Source organism: Fukomys damarensis, unplaced genomic scaffold (genome assembly GCF_012274545.1).
Source record: "Fukomys damarensis isolate Sample0158 unplaced genomic scaffold, DMR_v1.0_HiC HiC_scaffold_26, whole genome shotgun sequence".
In the NCBI taxonomy this organism is placed as follows: domain Eukaryota; kingdom Metazoa; phylum Chordata; class Mammalia; order Rodentia; family Bathyergidae; genus Fukomys; species Fukomys damarensis.
Genome location: NW_022900938.1, coordinates 17232548 through 17238547, shown reverse-complemented (window position 1 = coordinate 17238547; position 6000 = coordinate 17232548). Strand labels below are relative to the sequence as shown.

General features: G+C 37.6%; 1 protein-coding gene across 2 annotated transcripts in view; it reads right to left on the bottom strand.

Moving 5' to 3' along the window:
• Positions 1–6000, bottom strand: part of Sestd1 (SEC14 and spectrin domain containing 1) — a 136493-nt gene that overhangs the window by 114255 nt on the left and 16238 nt on the right. For both annotated transcript variants that reach the window (XM_010636781.3, XM_010636782.3), the window contains exon 3: positions 2127–2245. The gene's annotated coding sequence lies outside the window, so the exon portion shown is untranslated. The remainder of the gene's footprint in view (positions 1–2126; positions 2246–6000) is intronic.

The window sequence follows — 6000 nt, the reverse complement described above, 5'->3', positions numbered from 1 at the left end:
TGCCATTTTGGTGCTGGTGATGGAATCTAGGGCCTCATGCATGCTAGGCAAACATGCCAAGCATCGATTTTGAATAATCTTTTAAAAAGTAGACCACTGGTGTAACTATTCTAATATCACCTCAATAAAATGTTAGTATTAAAAAGATCAACTGTGTGCATTGAGGACATTATGCATTAAGACACAAAGGCTGTTGGTATATATCATAGGTGGAGGAGGAAAGGTTGCAGGTTGGAAGAAAATGTAACTGATTAGAATACTTATTCAGAATTGCAACCCTTCCCGTCCCTGGTTATGCATCTGTGGGGCACAGTTACATCATTTGGACTTGCAGGTGGATGCATCTTTGGGAACTACTCTGTGTATCGTGTTAGCAGTGACAGGCTGTTCTCGCTGTGCTACAGAAAAGACAAAGGTGGAGCCCACTCTTCTATGCTGGTGTTATCAAGCAGAGTAGTTCTCTTGCTACTCAGCTACTCTGCTAGTGGTTTGTTTGTGTTTGTTTGTTAGGTTTTGGTACTTCACGTAAGCACACAGTACAAGTGTATTAATATCACTAGTTCTGAGGAGTTTGGGTTCCTTTGTCTCGATATATGTAGAATGTAATGTTTTTTCTTTTTGCCAAAACTATTCTTACCCTTTTAGGTCCAGTTGTCAACAGACTACTGTGAGACTGAGATGACATATCTACTGTGAGAATAACACAAATGACAGTTTCTTTGAAAACTTTTATACTCAGTGGTATTTTATATATTAAGATTAAAAGTATATCTATATATACATATATATACATACACACACATCATATTACTGTACTGTGGAGTAATGTGAATTTTTTAAAAATGGAATTTCAACTACAATTATATCTAAAAGAACATTCATTCATAGTGATGGTTTACAAAAGCTACTAAAAGAAGAAAGTGGATGATTAAAAAAGGCAGAGAGTCATCATTTTGGGTTATTTTTGTTTTAAATTTTTTAGTGCTACTTTTGAAAAAATTGTTTTTATTACTATTTGTGGTTGAAAGTCATCTAATAGCAATATAGAAACTACTTTTTAATTGTTGACAAGCAGCTTTAAGTGTACTTTCTTTGATTCTACTTCCATTTTTTTGTTAAACTTGAATTTCTGAAGGCTTTTATGTATCACTAAGCAAAAAAACTTTACTTTTAAATAAACCAGATTTACATCCTTATTATATTTCTAATTGTTGTAAAATGTACTTGCTAAAGTATCTTCAGTCTTAAAATATAGCTGGGAAACTGCGATGAGATAGAATCAGTTGCTTCTCCCCCAAATCTAATTAAGCACTAATTTTATTACTTTGTTTTCACATTGCCTATGCTTGATTCACTTTGTTTTGTTTGAAATTTAAAGTTATTTTCATACTGTATTTATCATACTTGTTTTAACAATCTGATTTAAATGCAATAAATAGATAATGAATTATCTATTCTTTATAATTAGTGACTTTGGAGTTTTTCATTATTTGTCATATTAAAGTTTTGGATTTTTAAAAAATGCACACTGACCTTTATCACCAGCTCGAGTAAAGAATTCAGAAGGCACTTTAAGTGGCATGTTTCTAAATTCCTTATTTCTCCCCATAATTTCCCTTAGGCTTTTAAAAGCATATTTTAATGTCACTTAAAATTATATAACTTCTCACACTCCTCTTGTTTTATTTTTATAATAAGTTAATATTGAAAATGTTTTTTTATACATTGTTCAGTTGAACAAAACAGGCAGATGTGGTTAGACCATTTTATTGAAGTTTCATGGGAGTAGGTAATTTGTAGAACATCTACTCCTCACCCAAGTCAGCTTCTGGGAGAAACTCCGCGTCCCTCGTCCCTCGCTAAGAGAGTGGCCCCAAGGGGTACTCTTTTGTGCTGTGTTTTTATGATCCTTGATTCTCTATTGCTGCTGGGTGAGAACTGACCTGGCAGGTCACAAAATGACCTGGGGCAAAAAATTCCATCCAGAAAAGCTGATCCAATAGATGATCAGTTGAGGAAGCTAAATCGAAAAGGAGATGTGGAGAGCAGTGGCTGCAGGAAGGGCCCTGAGAGATCACCAGAAAGCAAAAGTAAAGTCAGCCTGTGACTGAGCAGAAAGCATTTACCTGCGCATTTATTCACTTCTTCAGGCAACAAGTGTTTCTTAAGCACCTACTCTGTTTTAGTTGCTGGGGTTGCAATATGGACGAAATACACAAAAATACTTCCTCTTGGATCTTGGATTCTAATGGAGGGGACAATAAATAAGAAAAATATGTAGTGCATTAGAAGGTAGTGAGTGTTGGATAAAACAATCCAGTGGAAGACTGCAGGGCTAGGGTGCAATTGCAATAACAAGCCAGGGAAGTGTCACCTCTGAGAAAAGACTTGGAGGAGACAGCATAGGAAGTTTGGGGGAAAAACTAAGGCACAAAGTGCAGAAGCTGAGGGAGCCAACAAGAAGTGGCATCATCGAGAGGCAGACACCAAGAGAGCTGGGACGACACCAGGTAACACAAAGCACATGGATTCTAGCTTGGAGCTTTCAGAAAACCAGAGTGCACAGGCATTTCCCCAGGTGTACCAGACAAGAACCTCAACCTAGGATGGCCTCAGAATCTCTACTGTCAAACACTCTTCAGGTGTGTGGGATGTCCCGCCGGGATGAGAACCCTGCTCTCAAGAACAGGTCCCCAAACTCCACTTTGCTGTCCTCCAAGGATCCTCAGCCGTTCTGCGGTCTCTGGGAAGCTTGCAATTTCAGTTTCTCTAATTTCCATAAGTATTCTTTACAAACCTAAGGAACTAAAACCACTCCCAGACACCCTGTGCCCTGGGGTGGAGTGAATGAGTTTCTGCATCTTGCAACTGAAATTGTGAAACATACCAAAGTCACAGTTATGAACTATGTACTCCGAAACCGCATCACAAGGCTGCTGTTTCTCCTGTACCTCATGCTTTAGGGGCAAAGCCAAAGTGAAAATAGAGGCTTTTAAAAAATAATTTGAAATCAATTTCTTAAAAAACTGTTAAAGTAGGGCAACCTGGGCTAGAGCACTTGCTTAGCAACCACAAGGCCCTAGGTTTGATCCCAGTGCTGAAGCAAGGGCAGGGGAGAAAAAGTGTTAAAATAATATATTCTAAAATATAAAGGTATGTAGCATTAATTTTCATAATGCACATTCAAAACATTATTGAACTTTTTAAGAAGAAATATTTGATATTTCTATAAAGAAATCACTGAGTACCCAGGTCATCAGTTTTTACATGAGATATTTTAAATTTCCAGCTCCATATTTCTCTTTCACTGAAGCAAGTATAAAGATGTGGTCTTCTTGGCCGGTAATGGTGGCTTTCGCCTGTAACCCCAGCACTTGGGAGGCCGAGGCAGGAGGATTGCTATGAGTTCAAGACCAGCCTGGACTACATAGTGAGTTCCAGGTCAGTCTCAACTACATAGTGAGACCCTGTCTCAAAAAACCAAACCAAAACAAAACAAAACAAAAAAAGATCTGGTCTTCTTTTTAAATATGCTTTCATGATATTATGTAAATGACATTGTTGAGATTTATGAGGGAGTTTTTTATTGTTGTTTTTGGTTTTTGCTCCTTATCAATTCACCATCTCAGCCAATGACTTTGGAGTCCTTTAGACAACAGATTTTTTTCCCAAAGCCAACATAGTTTGCATTCATTTGGTGTGGGGGGGGCAGGCTTTATTTTCCCCAGTCACATTCACAAAATGTTTTTGGAAAACAGTTCAAAGGAAAGCATAACAAGCAGTATTTGATTTTGGGTGGGGGTAAAATCAGCAGTCTTTTTCTAACAAAACTGACTTCTTTTTCTAGCTGTGATGTGATAGGATTTTAGAGCTAAAAGACACCCCATCTATAACCATATCTTCTTTTTCCTGAGCTCCAGAGAAGCTAAACAAACCCATCTCTAGAGTTACCACAGTTTCAACGACTAGAATACAGGACTGGGGATTTAGCTCAGTGGTTCCAGCTCCCACTTTGCAAGCACAAGAACCGGAGTTTCATACCCGGAACCCCCCCGCAAAAAAACCTAAAACAACAACAACAACAACAACAAAACGTTCTCTTGACTACTAGTTTGTATAAATAAAAAATATTTGGGGTATCTGTATGTGTATCGGGAGATATGGTATATAATTTAGGCATAATACAAGTATATCTCTTTTTTTTATTTCATTTATTTACTTGGTACCAGGAATCAAACTCAGGACCTTGTATTTTTTAGTTAGGCGGCAGCACCACTGAGCTAAATCCCTAGACCAATACAAATGTATCTCTCTTAAACATTAAAAATGCTTTAAAAGCATTATAATATAGGGGCCAGGGATTTAACTCAATGGTGCCACCGACTGACTCACAAGTGCAAGGACTGGAGATAGATCCCTGGTACAAAGAAGAAAAAGCATCATAATATAAAATAAAGTATCAGACCAGTTTCCCTAATTTTTTTGGGGGGTTAGGTTTTTAGTTTTCTCTTTTTCGGGGGGTAAGGGGGAGCTGGTTTTTTGAGACAGGGTCTCACTTCAAGCTGACCTGGAACTCACTGTGTAGCCCAGGCTGATCTCAAACTCCCAGTGATCCTCCTGCCTCAGGCTCCCAAGTGCTGAAGTTACAGGCGTGTGCCCCACACCCAGCTGGCATCCCTAATTTCAGTGAACAATTTACTGTCACTCTTAACTAAGATACATTTTGTACTAGAGATTAATAAAGGAGGCAAAATGAAAAGCAAAGTCTTAAAGCAAATTATTTTAAATGCTTTCAGTATTTTTCCTAAATGTTTTTACAATGTTTTACAAAACAACACAGTAAACTGGCTATTCCAATTTTTAGTTTTCACCAATAAAATTTTTTCCATAAGCATTAAATGTCAATACAATATATTCTTGAATGGATGTTCCTGGATTAAAATATTCTGGTTGCAATTTGAGCTGGATTAGAGTGGAAAGACTGAATTATCTGGAACAAGGTGAGGTAGGTGGGAGCCCTGCAGGAAAAGCTGTGTTTTGGGGGACCTCAGAGACCAGAACCAGAGACCCAAGCAAAGTCAACACGTTTCTTTTTACCCCTTCTGTCACATCTATCTGTTTATCTCAGATTTATTTTCATAGGGCCAATAGCAGATCAGTCTGTTTTGGATTGTAAGAAGCAGAGCCCCAGGTAGCGAGGGCTGTGTGTCCTCTAGTGTATGGATCGTTCATGTAGAAAAATGCTACGTGGCTCATACTTGGGGTCACATCAAAGTTCAAACACTGTGGATAGCACAAGAAGACTGGCTGGGATGCGGAGCGCTGGGTAACCTATGGGCAGCTCTCATAATATAAGGAAATTTACACCCCCACACACAGGGATATTACCGAAAGAAGGAAAGGGCAAAAGAATGGGGTAGCATACAGACAAAAATAATAGAGGATCACTGCAAGATCTGTGCTTCTATGAGTCTCATATTAGGAAGAGGATTTTTGTAACATATTATATTATTCACTTCCATACTTAAACTATAACATGTGACTCTCATCCTTATCATTTTGTATTAAAAACTTATGCTTTCTGGGTTGTTGATGTTCCTTTAAAGCCATAGCCTAGAAAAATTCCTTCAGTAATTTCAGAATAATGGTAGAAAATATGATTTTCCATTTTTACTTGTAGTTAGAATTATGTTTAAAAATTCTAAATGGAAACATATTTTTTTCAACCTACACCAAAGAGGTAAAATGCTTGACCATCAAAATCATTCTGCGTAATGAAATGTTCAGGTCTGGTTGAAAAGACATTAGGTAAGTTACAGAGAAAGTTCTTTAGTTTCCATTACATGGCATTTCAATATGGGGCTAGATCCTAGATATTAGTAAGACAGAAAAGAATGTTAAAAACAAGCCAGGTCCAAGTCATAAGGTTCCCTTATTATTTTTTTTAATGTTTTCCAGTCATCAGCCCACACCCAAAGGTCAAGATTATTTACTTTAGTG